A 20,751-nucleotide genomic window follows, 5' to 3' on the forward strand; every position below is an offset into this window, starting at 1 on the left:
ATCCAATATTTTTCATGTGCGTATCTGCCAATACTGATGCCAAAACAAACATTTATCAAATGTAGAAATTAGGACCAAATCTATCTAAATCTAGAATTATGGAGAAATACAGGAACATCTGCAGGGTTACAAATGAAATGTAAATACAATGGAAAATATTTCAGCACAGCAGCCCATCCACAACTAATTTCACTGCTCTTCCGGGGTAATAAATGTGTCATAAAACATTAGTTTGAAACTCTGGCCCAATTCAAACATTTATCCAATGCTGATATTTTCTTTGGTACCACTTTAGAATAAGACTACCCTTATAAGTGGTTTATGAATAGTTTAAAATGAGTTTATTAATGGTTATTAATTAGGTTATAAACACCTTAAAAAACACATTATTAAAAGGGGAGAATGTGAGCTGTTATATCTGATGAAGCTGAGTTTAATGCTAATTGATGGAGAAGACAAAGTAAGAAAAGCAACCAGCAAGAATTGCAGTTTAACTACACACTTAAAAACGATGGTTCTTTAAGGGATCTTTAGTAAAGAAAATGGTTCTAAAATCTGATATCATCTTGCATACCTTTGGAGCCATTAATCGAGAAATATTCACACTCTGTAAAGAGTTAGTGATTTTAAAGGCTATAAATACAGAAGTTTTGATGTGACAGTGACATTATACATCTATAAACATTATACAGTCTCTAAAGAAGATGGGATGGGGTACACCAGGGAGGTCGGAGTGGAGGCTCGATATGAAGGTGTTGATAGAGCAATATTTGTTTATGAGGCAGTAATTCTCAGCAATTTACGCTCAAGGAAGGAAGCAAAAACGCTACAAGCTGTTTATTTTCTGATTATGCACAGTTCTCACAAGACATTATGAGAGATGGTAAGAAGAATGGAAGAGAGTAGTGTTCAAACAGCTTCCGGGCAAAACTTTCACAACTGCTTACCACATCAGACCTCCGCTCTCTGCTAAACGAATAACAAACTACAAAGATGCGTCATAATTTGTGCGTTTGTGTGTGTACGTGAGTGTGTGAGAGAGAGCTCACGTGCCCGGCGGGTCAGGAAAAACATTTTAAACCAATAAGAGAGATGGAAGGTGTTGTATTTGCATTAGTAATTCAGCCTACCAAGCGCTTATCTTTCTTACACCATGATGAATTTAGAAGTTTTAAGACGACACACATATACACTCATACACCCCAGCGCTAAACGGAAATGTTTGTGCAAAACTGAAATATTATTTTGGTTGTGCATCATTAATTCTTTAATACAGTGTCACAGTGAAATCTCTGGATATTACACACATACGTCTTTGTGCCAGTGTGACTCCCTCACGCTGACACCAACACTCATAACACGCACAGCGTATAAACTGCCTCTGCCTTCAACATGAAAAGCAACATGCTCAAGAGATTAAACGAGGCACCAGCGCTCCTTTATTGCGACGGATTGTACTGTAAACATTTCAGCATACGATCAGCTAATCCTACAAATATGACTCTGTTTCGCACTTGTTATAAACACCTAAATCCATCATTCGAATACACACAAACAGCTACATCCATGCATCATCACAACTTCAAAAAACTGTTATGTGTCTGTAGAAGCACAGTGGTGGGTATGGGCGGGGGGGGTCGGTTGCATGTAATAGACACTACTGTTCAAAAGTTTGGAATAAACAATTAAAAGTTTGGAATTAATGTTTTCAATAAAATAAAACTTACTTAAAAAAATACTTTTGGTTCACAAAGGTATAATCAATATAAAAAGTACCCTACATTTACATTACAGCAAAGCGAGGCCATTTTCATTTCGCCTCATATTCATTTGAATGGAGAGAGGTGGCACTTGCGCATGAGGGATTGTGAGAGAGGCAGAAATGCGACACACGCAGAGGGAGCGATAAAAAGCTGAGCCTTATATCAACTTTATGCAAATAAAAAGGGAGTTTAGCCAGGTGAGAGCCAGCCAGATAGTTGAGAAGCATTGTGGTGTGTTACGTCATCACATCCACATTCAAACCACATGCTGAAATCAGTTTTAACTGTCGATGCAGGAAAAATCAAGAAGATTTTTACATTAATTCACATTTTGAAAAAGAGCATTAGAACTAGAATTGTAGGCTGAAATAGCTTGTATTTTAGCAGCACAACCACAAAGTGGCCAACAGTTGGCAAAGAAAGCGTTGTGATACACTGTAATGTCAATGCAGCGCTACGGTACGCATCCACTTGCAACATCGCCTCACTGTAAACTGTGATGGGTTGCAGGACGGCAAAATCTGCCTCACTGTGGTGAAAAAGTGTAGCAGATTTCAACTTTATGCAAATGAGCTCACCACATTCATTTAGCCAATCAAGAGCAGACTGGTCTTCAGCACTGACGGCAAACATAACTTTCTTTAAAGTAGAGGGGCAACATCGACTTTCTTTCTTTTGTTTGAATCCATGACTGTTTTGTGTAAAATTGAAAAGAACAGGTTTTTTTACAGAACTGTTGATGGTGGAGATTTGGAGGAAAGACGATCATTTGGATGGTTTACATGGTTTGAGCAGGAAGGTAAATTTTGAATAATATCCAGCCCATAGGTTACTTGTCAAGATAGGTAGCTTTCTACTGAGATTGAATGAGTCTGTGTTATAGTCTCCATGGCCCTTATTCATCAAAGTTACATATGGTCAAATTGATGAGTGCACGCAAATTTCACAGTCAGTTTTGCTGTTGACCAGTTTCATTTTTTGTGTATCTGTGCGATCACGCCTGATACAAGTGCGTGCAAAAACCTGAAAATGTACCCGAAAAAAGTTTGGTTAAATAATTAAATTGTTAACAACTAACAACATCAGCAGTAACAAAAAAAACTGAAAATAACAAGGCAAATACTAATAACTTTGCACACAGCAATCCTTGTACTAAAGTGGGTGTACTTCTTTTTGTTGGCACACTCTTAAATGCCATTCCATTCTATTTAGTAAATAGTAAATAACTATCTCCATAAAATACAAAACATAGCTTATCTAGAACAACAGAAGCTTATAAACAGCATATTATCACATCAAATGTGATCACATTACACAATAACATCACTGTGTCTTAAAAAAGGTGTGACATTTTGTTCTTTTTGCCATTTTATTCTTTTCAATTGTTGTAGTGTTAACATTACAAAGATATTCAACCTCTGATAAGTGCCTAGAGTCAAAACATGATGGATAGAGTCAATGTAACAATGAAACAACAAGGCAATCTTATGTACCCTAACTAAACGTATTGAAGACGTACCTTTAAGGGTAACCAGCCCAATAACATGAAGGATTCCACCCCAGTGACAGTTTAGCAACCTTTTCTGAGAGTGTATAATTTCAAATAATTAGTAGGAAGCTACCAAACTGGAGAAAACAGAAATAATTTTTAGATACATTCAGAATAACAAACAGGTGCAGATGATTCTAAAATGACTCAGAAAGCAAAAGCACCAAGAATTTAATTATAACTAAAGTAACCTCTTAAACTCCATAGAACTACAGAAGCATCCAGAACCGCATTTCTCAATCCTATTACTATAGTAACCAAACCAGTGTGCATTGTTTTTCCAGTGAATAATAATCTTTAGAATGGAGTAAAAGCCACTGGAGTGGATATGCAGAATGTCTCTTATTCTCCATATCAACCTCAGTGATGGTCAACTCTCAACTCTCAGAGACCCTGACCATAAATATTTAATAAATTCTTGTTAATCTCAAAATACATTGTATGTTTAATTAAATATCTAAAAATATCTATTGGTGAGTTTTTATTGTGTATAAAATAAATATTTTTAATAATATCAACAGTGATTTTGAAAATCAGCGCACAGTTTTTTTTTTAAATAAATAACTAATAATAAACAGAGGTGGCACCTATTTGATAAACAGTAGAGTTTTTTTACTAGCAGAAAATGTAAGAGACTGGATATCAGAGGAAGAAAAGAATGAATCACAGTTGATTCTGTAACAGACCTAGTCTGAAAAAAAGCAGCACAACATAAAGCACAGCAAAGCAGGTCACATAATAACCAAGGTTATTCCATGGTTATTATAGGTTTGAAAATTTCACTACTTTTCATTTAATTAGTTTTTATTTTTACGTTTTAGGTTCACAACACTGTATATACTGACAAGAACTTTTTATTTTATTTAGCCTTTAATTTTACCAGGCAAGCCATTAAGAACATATTCTTATTTACAATGACAGCTTGGCAAACTTCACAACTTAACGTCTCAAAGCTATAGATTCACACAGTTTTGTTCATAGTCTCTTCTCTGTGAACATATGCACCCACACATCTTCAAGCTTGTGATGTTCAGATGTTGCTATTAATGAACACTCGCTATGAAGTCACCGAAAACTCTTAAGCAGTTTGTTGTGTTTGTGCTCCATGCAGGGAAAAGCACAGCATGGTTAGCATTATTCTCTTTTAGCCTATCTTTTAGTATTGCTCCATTCCCTTTTACAATCACTGCCAACAGACACCTTTGCTTTAGCCAGAAACCAGCTTGTAGAGTAATCCCAGACTGGACTGTGGTTTCATTTAGATGAGGTCTGATGTCTGTGCTCGGCTAGGCGGCAAGCTTCCCTTAAAGAAAGCCAAAGAGGGATGCATTTCTTCAGTTATCATTCAGGTACAAAAAAAAAAACAAAAACAAACAAAAAAAAACAACAAGTTACAATTTCTTTATTTCAAACAGCCTCATTTTACCCACACTTGCAATGTAAGTAGTTTTATAGTTTTGTTTTTTAGTGCAACTGTTTTTTTTAATCATGACATCTTTTCATCAAGTCATCTTGTTGGCTATATATATATATATATAATATATAAATATAATATATATATATATATATTCACACACTGTGGTTTTGTAACCAAAAATTTCACCTATGAGACATGTATCCAGAAATTCGACTTATGATATATGGGATTAATATAGCCAGTCACATATCTTCATGGTGTATGTATGTTTTAGATGATATATATTACTCATAAATTTTAGAGTGGACTATGACTGTTCTTTGGGTGCAAGGAAGGAACAAATCATCTACTCCTCACATTTTGTCTAGGTCTTCTCATGTTTACTTTTCCTGAGGCCTAGCTAACCAACAGGAGTTACAGTGAATCATTGTTCAAGTGGCCTTGAGGGTGCAGGCTAGCATCTTCTTGAAGAAATCAGGTGTAAGATGTTTTTGACTATATAAGAGCTTCCCTCATTGTCATTACTTATATATATATATATATATATAGATATAGATTATATATAATCATATATGTTAACACTTTCGTGTTTATTCATATCATGTCATACAATTAGGTGTAACCAATGCATTGTAACTTCTTTGTTCTCTGTTAACCAATGAAAAGTAACAACAGCCTACTTGGGGAATATATAACCTTTGTAACTTTGGTCTGACGTTGGAGATTTTGGGTATTCACTAGGAGCTTCACCCTGGCTGAGTTTTTAATAAATACATTACTTTAGAGTATTAATTGTGACTGTGATTTTACTGTTTTCTGATTAATTCAGAAATTACTTCCACAACACACACACACACACACACACACACACACACACACACACACACACACACGTATGTTTCTGTAATGGTACAAAAAAGAAAACGTGGTAAAGAAAATGTGGTATCATGCCGTCTCTAACAATAATTTACTACAACAATAATTTACAACAATTCACAGATGAAATTGTCAGTAATCACTTGCGCAATCTTCGCAAATGTGTTTCTAATTACAAATCTAAACAGTAACAGACTCCATTCTGAAAGAGGTCGAGCCTAGAGCGCATGCTCATAAATATGTGGTTCTAATGCAAAGTGCCTAGAGGAATTGATCTGTAACTGTGCAGAAGGAATAATCTTTCCGAGCTGCTTTTATGAATGCCACCTGATCGGACTAATCTGTAGGAGTGAAAGTGCGCTCTGCACACACGGGCTGTTTCTGCAGACCCGCATGCAGAGCTATTAGCAAAGGGGTACAGAAGATTGTCTCCAGGGAAGAATGGAGCCCCCCTCTCTCTCGTGCTCTCTCTCTATTCTACACAGAAGTCTTATGTAGGTGTTAATTTATGCAGATGCACTCCTGGTCAAGGCATACAATAGCATGCTGGAAATGCAAATTTTGCAGAGAACATACACACATGCACAAAAAAACCCTCCCGACTGCCATCCCCTAACGTTTTCATTTCCAGACAGACGACAATTTCTGTAGCCTCCAGTTCTTACTGTCAAGATTGTGAGAAAGCAAGAGACAATGTTAACAGAAGTGAGAGAGAGAGGGAGGGAGAGGAAAGGCAGGCACAGAAAGAAAGAAGGAAGGAAGGAAAGAAGGAAAGAGGGGAAAAGAGGACAGCAAAACAGCAGAGACTGCAGAGCTCAGAGGTGTGAGCTTGAGCAGCGGTTTGGGGAGCCGGGGGAGGAGAGGGGACGCTGTTAATATATTCAATCTTATTTTCTATTCCATTTTAATTGCCAGACAGCAGCATATGCAGTGGCAGAGTAAATGACTAGCAAGGCTCGGAACAGACGCCCCACATACCCACACACAAAATGTCAGTCAAGGTTTTCAGTGCTTGTGTGTGTGTGTGTTTTCAAACAAACATTTTCAGAACAAAAATGTCCTGACTTTGGAGGAAAATCTGAGAAAAAACAGTTACAATATCAGGGCCAACGAAACGATCTTGACTTTGTAAAGGGCTTTCCAAAAATCATTTATTTTTTGTGACTGAGGTTAAGGTTAAGATTAGATTTATAGTCTTAGAAAGTTTGACATACACATATAAATATTTACATGGGTCAAGGAGCGGAAATAATCGCATATTTCCAACTGCCTCTGGAAGCAACATCAGCACAAAAAGTTTGTCAGGAGCTTCATGAAATGGGTTTCAATGGCTGAGCCACTGCATGTAAGCCAAAGATCACTTTGTACAATGCCAAGTTTCAGCTAGAGTAGTGTAAAGCATGCTGCTACTAGACTCTGGAACCTGAAAATGCGTTCTCTGCAGTATTTATTCACACTTCACTATCTGGCAGACTTATAGATGAATCTGGAGCGCCAACAGTAAAGTTTGGTGGAGGAGGGATAATGGTCTGGAGCTGTTTTTCAGATTTTGGGCTCAGACCTTTAGTTCCAGTGAAGGAAAAGGTTAATGCTACAGCATACAAAAACATTTTAGATAATTATATGCTTCCAACTTTGTGGGAATAGTTTGGGGAAGTCCCTTTCCTGTTCCAGCATGACTGTACCCATGTGCACAAAGCAAGGTCAATAAAGACATGGATTGATGAATTTGGTGTGGAGGAACTGTAGTGGCCTGCACAGAGCCCTGACCTCAACCCCACTGAACACCTCTGAGATGAATTGAACCATTGATTTGGAGCCAGACTCTTAACCAGCATCAGTACCTGACCTCACAAATGCTCTTTTGACTGAACGGGCACCTTGCAAAATCTTGTGGAAAGCCTTCCCAAAACAGTAGAGGCTCCGTATTAATGTCCATGGTTTTGGAATAGGATGTCCAACAAGCTCAAAAAGGTGTGTATAGGTGTATAATTTTGGCTATAGTGTGTGTGTGTGTGTGTGTGTGTGTGTGTGTGTGTACTGACATGCACTTCCAAACCCATCTGAAATTGAAGGAGGAAAGAATCATAGACCGTATCATATTGACAGAACCATTAGAGAGGATTTTAACATCCCATTTCTTTGCTAGTAGTTTAACGGCATACCTCACTTCCATACTTTTTAAGCGGTTCAGCACTTGCCAAATCTCAAGATTAGTTTTTTCAAACAGCCGCTATATTGAATAAGTATGATATTTCAAATGGGGAAGCTCAGGGTTACAGTGCTACATTTAATGAATACACATTTCCCCTACAAAGCTAACAAATTCAAATGCTCACGTTCAGTAGGTAGATTTCTGCCTGGGGTAATTGGTTTGCTTCGAGTCATACAAGACCTTTGTTATTTCTCACCACTATACACAGATAGAGCAATGACATGCTGAGAAATAATCTTGTTAACACCATCTGCATTGTACTTGGAACTTTGATAGTCTCCATTTAAGCAAGCTTATCTCTGAAATGGGTGAAGGACAGCTACACCTGTCTGTTTAAACAATCAATGAAGCCTTGATTTAGATACTGAATGTAAGATTAAGCAAATGGATCATCTTTCTCATTCCTTATAGGTCCCATGTGCTTGGTTTTCGTGCTTAAACATTAGAATAGTCACTGATGATGTAACCATGTACAGAAGAGTGACACCACAAGCTACTAGAATAGCTTCAATGCACCTTGGCATAGACACTACAAGTCACTGGAACTGTACTGGTGAATGGAGCACTGTTCTTCCAATAGATATTCCCTCAGTTGGTGTTCTCATGAAGGTGGTAGAGAGTGCTGTCTAATATACTGGTCCAAAATGTCCCATAGGTGTTCAATTAGGCTGAGATGTGGTGACCTGGAAGCACGTAGCATATGATTTACATAATTCTCATACACATCAAACCATTCAGTGAGCTCGGGTGCCCTGTAGATGGGGGCGTTGTCACTCCCATCAGGACAGAGATGTTTCATGATAGGATAAAGGTCATCAGTCAGAATAATTTTGCATTGATTTGCAATCACCCTTACCTCTAAGGGGACATGTGGACCCAAACCATTCCAGCAAAATGCTCCCACAGCATAACAGAGCCGCTGGCCCCCCTTACTGTAAAGCTCAAGCATTCAGTTCTGTGCCGTTCTCTTGCTGTATACTACACATGCACTCGCCCACTTGTGGAGAACGTGGTGAAGTACAACTCACATCCGACTATTACTTTTTTCCACATATCTGTAGACCGGTGTCTGTGGTTTTCATACCACTGAACTCTCAAATGGTTATGTGTCTTTGTAATGAGGGGTTATGCACTGCAGCCCTACAACAGTATCATGCTGTGGACGGTTCTTGCTGATTGTCTAATCATGTCCTGCTTTGACATTCTCACCTGAGGAACAGTTGTTGCTGTGTAATGCACGAGCACCACGATCAATGACTGTGCACTTTCGAATATGATTTCCAACCATATTTACTGATGTAATCCCACAGATTTAGTCACTGTACCTGTTGAAACATTAGCCAGCTGAGCTGTCTGTGTGACTGAAGCTCCTGCCATCCATGTCCCAATGATGAACCCTCTTTCAAAGCCACTTAGATCTTTTCCTCTTGCCATCTTGATACAAAATCGAGGTCGACCGGATGTTAATTGCTTAATTGTATCAGGCAGTGCACCTGTCTGGAAACATCTGTACTCATTATCTTTCACTCGTTTATTCAGTTTTTTCTTTTGTCACCTATATGCGCACACACACACACACACACACACACACATACACACACATACACACACATACACACACATACACACACATACACACACACATATCTGCTTGCTCATGAGGCAGTGAAATAATGGAGTTCTCAACAAGCTGGAGATAAAACAGAAAATGAAAATTAAGTGACAAGTTTATTAAGTTTGTTTCCTCCAAAAACATTTAATAGGAGTGTTACTTTTCTCCGAGTTTGTGAAACAACGTGGACTGTGAGGCACGTATTGCAGCTGCATCACAGTATATTTACTGTCATGATCTCTGCACAATAGCTCATTTTTTACTATAATGTTTACCTATATATGTCTACCTCTTTATTATTTGTTTTGGTGAACGGAGGATTAGCAAAGTAAGAACCTCAATGTAGAGTGTAACTGCCTGTTTACTGTGCAAATAACAATAAAACTTCTGAATCCTGAATATATCCTGAATATATTTCTGAATATATCACTGCGTCTTCTCCCACACATACGCTCATGAGGGTTTAGATAGTGTTATTCTGATGGTAAACATTCTTTTCACACGTGCTCGAGGCTTGTGCCTCCGTATACCCGCTGGTAAAAGAAGTCTCTCAGCAACACATCCTGAGACAATAACCAGAATTAGGAGGGTTATTTTAAAAATGTATTGTTACAGATTACTGATTACCTGTTAAAAAAATTAATTGTAATCTAATTCAAAGGATTACTGTATTCAAGTCATGTAATCTGATTACTTTCTATTACTTTTGGATTACTTGTCTTTAATTAAAGATGTTTAACTGAATAAAGAAAAAAGAAAAACAGTTTCACCCAGACTTTTTAACAAGACGTTAACTTAACACGTCAAACACAATCTTACATTTAGTGATACAGCCAAACCTAATATATGAAAATACTTAAAATATAAAGATGATAGATTACAAATTTGTGTAACAGTATAACATGTTTGAGTTTAGACGTGTATACTCAAACCCTGAAGTTCAGAAATCAAGCTTTGCTCCCCAGGAAAAAAATTAGTTATTTTAACATTTAAAAGAAAAATCAATATACTAAGACTAAAAGCTAAGACTATGAGACTAAAACATGCGGGGACAAGTGATCAGTGTAGAATGATTCAGTACATTTGATCAAATGCAAAATAGTTATAATCTATACTGCTCTTCTGAGACTTTTCCCTATTTGATTTATTTATTAAAAATCTGCTGTTTTCATGCCCTCATCAAAAATAATTATAGAGGCCATTCTAAAAACTCTGACTGGCCATCATTTGTGTTCAATTTGCTGAAGGCTGTACTGGCTCATGTTGGTGCATTGTGCTCAGACAGTGATGATCATTTTTAGACACCCCCTAATCAGCTCTCAGCTGTTTCAGTCCACAGAATCCAAGTTTAAACAGGCATTAAAATGGGCATTGAGTGGGAGCTGATCATCTTAGTTACAAATAATAATAATTTGCACATAATCACATTTTGCATACATCATTTGAAAACAACTGAAGAAAAAAAAAATCATACAAGCGAAAACAAAACTTACAAGACTTAATTTACTATCTGTTAACGTTTCAGAATGTTAGTTAAAACCGGTCAGGTTAAGGTTTCAAAAATTTGATTTATAGCTGATCAAACTGTAGAATTTTATGGAGCAACAAACGAGAATAAAGAGTTCACTGCCTGATCAGATCAGATCAGTCCAGTCTGCTGGTATAGAATCTGGCATTGTGGAAATGCAGGTTACGATTCAAGTATCTTTAGAAAAACACTGCAGTTCTGCCAATAAAAATAAAATACTTCACAAAAATTCTGTATATTGGCTGAATATAAAACATAAACTGCTGCTGTGAGGGGGGTTCTTCAGAATTGTCTCCTGACAGCAGCACCGCCAGATGTGCACAATATTTTCAGAAAAGCATTTATATTGTATTGTGATGTAATTTATCACAATAACAATATATATATATATATATATATCATCAGAGTGCCCAGCCCTAAGAGGAAGAGAAGCACATTACCTTGCACATGACACGTTTTGGCTCATGTGCCCTCACACAACATGTGAGCAGAATACGGCCTATTAGCATATTGGGCCCAGAGAGAGTAGGCTCTGACCAAAATCCAACCATGGCCTCCACTTCCCCACTGGCCAACTTTCACTATACTTTAAAGACATCTCACATCGTAACAATTTCAGCAGAGTAAAACTGATTCCACTTTGGCGGGCACAGAAACCCTCAGCACACTCCAAAGACCAGCAGGCACACATCTTATCTCTGGCCATGAGCGCACGCAGGTGTTCGCTTGGACCAGTTTGTTTAAACAGTTGTCCTCCTCTCCACTATTTATTGATCACTGGATCTGATCTGCCAACAGCTGCCTGCTGTTTCAACACACCAACAAACACACCTAGATAGTAGAGCAAATCACAAAGCAATATTTTAGATCCCTGTGATAAACACTGTGATATTGGAGAAAGGAGTGAAGAATTTATCCAGATACCCATTAGAGAAATTAGAGCTAATTATCACTCTAGCAAAGGAAAGGATGTGTTTAGAGGGGCAGTGTTCTGTTTAAGCCACCATCATATGGACAAAACTCCATATTGCAATTACGATGCTACATACAATGATTGCAATTTACCTTCCAATAGATTGAAAACAAATTAGTGAAGCCTTGATTTGACATGGTGAAAACTCTTTTAAAGGCTAGGCCAACCTTTTATCGCTCACTTCTTTAATCTAAAAATACGTCAGCTGGTTTGAACTGTTGTCCACGTTAGGGATGTGCATCATGACTAATTTTGATATTGGAGTATCCGTAATTGTTAATGAAAAAAAACCTTACATTTTAGGTGACAGCACTAGTGTTGCACTACAATTTTGCCAAAAATTGCAATTTAAGAATTCTCTATAAATCTAAAGAACCATTTCACCTTGAAAAGATCATTTTAAGCAGGCAGATGGGTCATTAAGTGTTTTCTAATGATTCTATATAGAATCATTGTCTTTACTAAAGAACCCTTGAAGCACCATCTTTTTTTTTGTATATTAGCAAAAACGTCATTTTAAGTTTTAAGAGGGGAAAATGAACCCGATAAGAGCTTGTGAAATGCCTGTGAATAAGTTAGACCAATCAGAGGCAACCAAACCTCAATGTGTTGTCACATCACAACCAACCCTTACTGGCAGTTTGGCGCACTACATCCAGGGGTCAAGCTTCAGGCCAAAAACGGTTTTATTACAAAATTGCAATTTAAATTGCTGTCGCAATATCAGTCAAAAAAAAAACCGCTATTTTCCCTAAATCGATCAGCCCTAGTATACACTTGAGTAGTACTATTCAAAAAGAGCTGAGGGACACCAGTAGGTGTTTGCTTTGGATGAGTAACAGATTCTGCCTTCCCAGATATGCCAGTGAGCTAAGACAGCTAACTGGTACAATACTGGATGCTGACAAAGACTCATGGTCTTCTTACAGGTGGTCTTTTGTCTTCAGTGGACAATGTGCCAATGTGATACTTTGTCAGAGAAATACTGTTTCTGGAGTGGTTGTTAGCCTAGTTAGTGATACAACCATGCAAGTTATGGCTGGGCCTTTTCAGTTACATCCTTAACATTGTGTCCTTGGTACAATAGCAAAACATAACACAATACACATATTTACTCGCAAATACGAGTAAACACACCACCGCTTACAGTCTGTAAAACTACTGTTTCACTGAATTGTTGGCCTACAATACTTTCTCTGTCCTCCCATGATGAAACATACAATAACCGAGTGACTGTTTCAGCATTCGAATACTGGCACCAGAGGGTAACATACAACTCACGTACCCACATACATCCCTCGTCCATGTCATTACTGAATGAATAAGCTTTAGGATGTAATAAGCTTGATATTTTACGGGACTAAGGATTGGCCAGCATTATTTTTACATAAATTATTCATGTTTGCTGGATGCTGTGAATGCCTGGATTCCTCTGAACACTCCAAAAACATGTGACTGGTTAAAAACTCATTTGCATATTTCACACTTCTGCAATTCCAGTACATGAAAGGCTGATGTCGCATTAATGATTAAGGAACATTATATTGTGCAATCTTACTAGACAGTCAAGCACATATGAATCATCATCTCCCCTAGCAGTAAAATGGCAGCGAGACATTTGCTAATACCGGCACTTTTGTAACCCTCCCATAACATGTGTCTCATCTGTTCCAAGTGATTCACTTTTAATCATTTTGAAGCGACCAGGTGATTAAAATGTCATTATCACACTGTTAACAGGTTTAGATTAAGTTTGTGTTTGCTGTGGTTACATTTGTCATTTAGTCTGCTCTCATAAAAAAGATGGTTCTTCAATGGTTCTTTAGTAAAGACAATGGATATACATAGAATTATGAACACTCAAAGAACCATTTGCATGCGTAAATGGTTCTTTGAATGATGAAATATTCTTCATCAATCAGAAGAACTGTGCTGTACATGGTTCTATACAGAACCCATTAAAACTATTTTATATAGCACAGAAAAGTGTTACAAGCTTGACATCATAACAATAGAAAAACTGTTTTGTTGCTATATAGAACCCTTTTCAAAAAGGTTTATACAGAACCATACACTGATTTATTTATAAACTGAATTAATGAATAGATACAGTGGTATGCAAAGGTTTGGACGTCTACAGAGAACACATTTCTGCACATTTGTCTGCACTGTTCATTGTTATTTGCTAAATTTAACAAATTGGGACAATAAATGAATAAATAATAAAATGAGGCCAGTATGGTATGTATATGTTATGGTATGTCATATGTTAGGTTTATTTTTTTCACATATGTTAAATTCAGCAAATAAAAAGAAATTTTGAACTAAATTTTGCAGAAAAATGTATTTACGTTTGTTTAGTGGGTAATACTTTATTTGGATGGTCCACTGTAGATGCTTTGTAGATGCGCATTCTATGTTTAACTAACATTTAACTAAATATCTATTAAATGAAACTGAACTTGAAGTTGTGTGTGAAAGGTTCTATTAAATCTAACCCTAAACGTACACTTATTCCTAGACCTAACCCTAACCTTAATGTTGTTGATCAACTGAGTATCACCGGAAAGTTTGCTAATGACATAAGCATTTGTAAATCATCTATAGGGGACTATCCAAATAAAGTTTGACCGATTAGTGTGTAAGATGTAGTAACTTAGTTTCACTTAGAAAATTATTTGGGATTCAAATTTTTGCTCACCACTGTATCTATTAAAGCTTCTACAGCTATATAAAAAAATCTAGCCATGGAGCAGTAACATGGCTGTGCAGGATCCTCTCCCTAAGCCCCTTCCACTCGAACACAATGTCCCTGGCCTTCTTTCTCTCAGTACAAAAATGGCCCATGTGACATGTTAAATGAAGCTGGCGGCAAGCGGAGCTCCATTTCCTAATGCCATATAACGAGCCAGCAGTGAGTGTAGCAGGCCCGCAAGCCATGGCACAGCTGGACGGCGAGGGGTTAAAACCCCCTGATGGGAAAAGGATGGGATCATGAGAGTGACTCACACGCGCTGAATCATCGCTCTCGATCACGGCACGAGTGGAAATAACCCAAAGCCTGCCTGACAAATCCTTCCCCATCAACCCCCTAACCTTCAGTTCATATTTATTCATTACTTACTAACCTCGTACTCCCTGACCCCAATTTTCACTTAATATTAGCTCACTACTTACTAAATCATCCAAAGCCATTTGCCACTTTTTTTTTCCCAGGCTCACGTTCAAAAGATGAATCGATATTCTAGTGGAAGTGGGTTCGAGGCTCTAATGTCTCAGTCGGTGCCCTCTTAGACTACAACAGCGTCCAGCCATCTGTCTAATTCATCTTGCTTACTCCCGCTCGCTTGCTGACTCTCTCTCACACCTTCATATCCATCTCCCAGCCTAATGTCCTTGTCTAATCTCTCCCAGACAAAAAAAAATAGTCCGATACAAATGAGCGCCTGTAATTTAGCAACAACTCAGAGTAATTAGAACCCCATTACCAAGGTCACCCAGAGACAGCCCACCCACAATCCAGCACAGAGACAACAAAGATGAATGCAGATCAGTTGGAAAAAAAGGGCTCTGCATACTCTGTAGCCAAGGGGGATAGCACAAAAGTAATTTTAACTACACCAGAAATGCAGCCAAAAAAAAATATCAGTCTCAAAAATGTGTTCAAAATAGAGCTGGGCGGTACTGTTCAAATTCAACATCACAGTCACAGTGTTTTCTACACATACCACACTATTATAGTACCAGATGATTTAAGATTAATAAGGTTTATCTATTAGTGTCAGTGTCTAAAGTTTCCTTTGGTTCAAGTGTTCTCTGAGGTTGTCTCAGCACTAATCTGAAGATTTTTTTTTGTTTTAGTGACGAGGCCATATCAGGGGTGTAACGATACATTAAATGCATAATTCAATTCAATATGATACAGTGGTGTCCAGATTCACAGCAGTTTTTGATACAGCAAAAATGAGCAGCTAAAAAGATGTTAATATGTTGAAGCTTCAATTTTCAGTTCATTACAGCATTTAGCATTATAAAAGTTCCATTTTTGCATCAAAAGATGTGCATTACAGTGTCCCGATCTAACGCTCTAGCCACAAGCTAACGTGCTAGTCACAATGTAATAAAAGAGGACAATACAGTGTGCTGCGATGCATCTGGATATAATACAATACACTGTTTTGCCTCATTTAGATTATACAGTGTACAGTAGTGTGCACAAGTTTGGACGCCCCTGGACAAATGACAAGTTTTGTTGAGTTTTGTTGAGTGAAAATAATACTTTCCCTATAGGGATCAAATGTAAACAGTATTTTTCTGCTCATTTTAGTGCATATATTCTCTTTATTTGCTGAGTTTAATATATTGAGCATACTGAAAAAAACACATGGGAGTACTGATTTCTAATTAAATCATAGAAAATCCTACCATTTCAACTGTGAAATAAAGAATAAAAATTACACTTACAAAATTCAAATTGATACTTTGTTTTCAGCCAAGGTAAATACAGAATTTATAGAATTTTACCCTCACAGTATGTGGACAGCTTTTTTCACTACTACTATTTTAACTATTAACAAGAAGCACTGAACAAATGACATGCTTTGCAGATTACTATGTTTTTATCAATACTGCTAAAACTGCATGACGCCACCAATATAGACAACATCACCTAGCACAAGTATAGAAATCTAGATGCTGTGTACAGAGATATTATATGGGGACAGATGAAGAGCTGTGATGAGGACAGAGAGCAACATACACACTCAAAAATAGAAGAGTCTCTTTTTCCCCATTTAATTCACTCAGTGAATGAATTACAGATACAGAAATATTACACTGCAGCTACTACAGGCTAAAATGAGACTAAAATTCATCACCTTCCACCGTTCACTCTCAAAACACAGATTTATTCTTAATAAAATCTGCCTGAATTCCAGATAGGAAAGCTCATTAGGCGAGCATGACTTGGAACTGAATCTCTCTCTACAGCATCTTGGACCACAACTAGTGGATGGCTGTAGTCTGACACAGCGCTGGAGAAGTGTTCTAATACAGCCATATTTCACTCCTCTACATTCATAAAAATACCTGCACTCTTAGGAACCTGTAACTCTGTGTCTCACTGTTTTATAAACTGAGCCAATTTTAATTTGATCTGGTAGCTAAAATGACGTTATAATCACATCCATTTAGGAGTTTATCAAGGTCATGTGGTAAACTGAAATTAACATTTAAATGCACATGTTAAGTGTTTTAATGCGCATCTCTTTAAAATAATATCTATAGCTTCTACAGTAATTATGAAAAAAATAATCCAACAGGCTGCAAATATGTTCCTATACTGAGCTCATTAAGGCAATTAGCAGGTCATACTGCCTTCAATCAAAATTTCAAATACAAGTGCTCAAGACAGAAGTGTTAGCATAACCTAATTAGCATAAATATGAAAGATTATCGATATATTTTGTGCGTCAGCTGGACATAATGTACAATGAACTGCAGAACAACTACTTCACCCACAATTATCATCATTCCTGTTACTTATTATGGCTTCAGAACTTTTACTGCAGTTTTTTAAAGCAGCATTATGACAGAATTGGTCTTTTCTGCTCTTGAGCTGCCTCGGCATTTGCAGAGTATTTCACTTTTACACGACTGTTGTAAATACAAACTGTGCATGCACACGAAGGGGAATTGGATTCTGCTGCAGAGACGGAATTCGGCACAACACCTGCAAACACAGCATCAGAAGAGAAAGAACCATGTCGACTTACAAGGTAAAGTAATATTACAGGATTTTATCACAGCAAACCTTTAAGGCTTATTTGGTGTGAGACCGACAAAGACTGACCAAACTTGATTTATTTCTTTGCATGCTACCCTGAAATAGGACTGAAGCTAGATGGCATCCAGAAAAACTACAAAACTCCATGAGACAGGGATGACACAGATAAGGTTACAGCCTGCGTCACATAGATTTCATAAATAACTTTGGCAGGGATGTACACTCTGCTGTAGGATTTTCATTCTTTTCCCGTCAGCCATGACTGTCTTGCATCATTTTATCTCTTAGCTCACGTCAGTCCGACATCTACTCTTGTCTTCCTCACTTCCTCTGACATTGTGTTCTTTGGTCTTTTGGAAGCCACTGCCACGATGTCCATACTGGGAATACCAAGTTACTTCTTATAGCGGAACAGCCATAGTTGTTGGTATAAAGCACTACGCGCTCTCGAAGGGTTTCGTGCCCACTCCTGCAAAGCTACCTAGCGCTACAGCAGGCGTCCTGGGCCCACAGCGACAACGACAGAGATGCCACTCTACCTATTGCAAGTCAGTGTACCATTAAAATGATTTTATTACATAATTTTGCTTTAAAGTAATCTGTGGGGGCAGATCTTCAGAGTAAAGCAAAAGGCCGGTTGAGAATGACAAAATTCAAAGAGCCCTTCTGTATGTGCGTTAAATAACCTTCTGCAATGTGGCAAAGCAATTACAAGAGTTGCAGCATATGGACAAAATACCCATATCACAATTATATATCTACATACTGAAACGCCTTGCAGCATGTTAATCCCTTTTCACAGAAGTCATCAAATGCACTTTCCTTCTGTTTTGTGCTATGCATTTGTCCCCTTTGAAATCGCTGATGGAATATTTTTTGATGAAAATGTGTATGATTTACCAAACTAGAGGCGAGCTGGATTTTCATAGGTGAGCAATCATGTCAACATTTATAAAAGTCTTTATTCTGCTGAAAGATTTCTCTTTTTATGGCAGTTCTACGCAATGTTTTGAGATACAAAGTAGCTGCAGTTATGCCGTCTGTCTTATCTCAGCATGGCCGCCTTTGTGGAGAGGTGTGAACTGTTTTCACAGCAGGGGGTTCTCACACCTCTCTTTTCACCTCTCATTGCTCACCAGCATCTCAACACCGAGTCCCAACATTTCGCACATACAGAGAGTCAACAGTGTCCTAGTTAATGTGATAACAGACTTGAACATGTTGGTGACCACTTAACATAGTACGGATAAAGAATACATTACTTTTACCGAAATGATGCCGTTGTTTGAATCACTGTGAAAATCTGGATTCATTCAAAACACTCACAGAAACATTCACCTTTTGGTTCGGTCAGGATGCCCCAGCGAACAGCAAACCACTTTGTGGTTGGTTAGAGGCCTCATCTGCATATCAGTCAGCAAGAACAGTCCGTCCACATCTACACAAACAGGGCTGCAGTGCATAAACCCCTCATTTTAAAGATGAATGCACATCTGAGAGTTCAGTGGTGCAAAAAAACACTGGCACTGGACTACAGATATGTGGAAAAAAGTAATATGGTCAGATGAGTCATCCTTCATCATGTTCTCCTGGGGCAGTCTTTGCACAAGGCAAAGGCAGGCAGCCACCTAGGCCCCCCATGAGATGAGAGGCCCATGAAAACACAAGTTAGATATATTGTATATATTAATGTTCAATAATCTTTTCTGAAATATTTATACACACTAATACCCATCTTGTTACATGATGATACAACCGTGTAAAGACAGACTGCAGAGCAGGTTCTTCTGTATGATTTTCTGGATGTTGAGACGCAAATTCAAATAAAAGTTATCCATTTGCAGTAGACATGCACAAAAGCAACAGCAAGTGAGTGTTAGTAGTATTAGCAGGGTAACCGCACTGAAAAAGGGCAAATGCATGAGTCAAGTCAAAATGTAAACAAACCACAGACCTATCAGAGCATAGCTTGAGACTTCAGCTAAAATGGGTGAATTTCCTTGCTGCGCTATTGTGTTGGGCAGCTCGATTTTATTTCCTAAGTCTACTTAGGTAACTAGCAAAGTATCCTTATCAACTAGTGACAAAAAAGGTATTTCTTTACCTCCAACATTTAGCACTCGGGATATTTCTCTCCAAATTGCTTCCCTTCTATTACTATCCTTATAAAATGTACTGAAAAGGACAAAGATTCCTCATTTCCTGAATTTAATGAAAGAGTTTCTCCTCATCAATTTTGAGGTGGAATGCCATGGATGCAAATCATCAGAAACAAACTATTTTCGTACGTCAAAAAAGGGTTTGTTGCATTACGCACTGACGCTCGCAGTAGGAATACACAGCTTCGTTAGTTATAACGTGAGCCTTTAGGTTTTGTTGCTGTCGCTTGCTCGTGCCTCTTGCTGTTAGGATATAGTGAAAGAGGGAGGAAAGCAAAAACTCTGTTGCTACACTCCCCAAGTTAACTTTTCTGTCAAAACAGAGTGCTGCACAAATTCAGCAGACTTTACATAATGTTAGTGTGAATGTTAGTACAGATAGTTCCAGTTTTGAAAAAAGTAACACAAAAAAGTTACTACATACGTCTCTCAAACTGTACTGGGACTACATTACTTTCTGGAAAATAAAAGAAACAGAGATAGATCATTTCACTCATCTGAGATTATCAACTAGATGAGTTAACTTGACAAGGTTTTTTTTTTTTTGCGGTGTAAACAGATATGCCACTCTGGAGCCCAGACAGAACCTCAAAAATTAAAAATGTGCATCCAGATGGCCCCATTCCTGTCTTTTACCAAGAGCTGCACAATCACTAAATCCACCCCTGCATGTTTTCCACAAGTGGGCGAGTCCACCAAGAGAAGAGTACAGACAAGAACGCTTGCAGCTAAGGAGATTGAGTGGCTCTGTTATGCTGTGGGGGCTTTCTGCTGGTACAGTTGAGTCCACTTGTCCCCTTAGAGGGAAGGGTCACTGCAAATCAGTGCAAAGTTATTTTGACTGATGACCTTTATCCTACGAAACACTTCAATC

At 37.9% G+C, this 20,751-nt stretch overlaps 1 protein-coding gene across 1 annotated transcript in view; it reads right to left on the minus strand.

Annotated features, from left to right (window-relative positions):
• Window positions 1-20,751, minus strand: part of pcxa (pyruvate carboxylase a) — a 175,804-nt gene that overhangs the window by 103,050 nt on the left and 52,003 nt on the right.

This window comes from Colossoma macropomum, unplaced genomic scaffold (genome assembly GCF_904425465.1).
Source record: "Colossoma macropomum unplaced genomic scaffold, Colossoma_macropomum, whole genome shotgun sequence".
Taxonomy (NCBI): domain Eukaryota; kingdom Metazoa; phylum Chordata; class Actinopteri; order Characiformes; family Serrasalmidae; genus Colossoma; species Colossoma macropomum.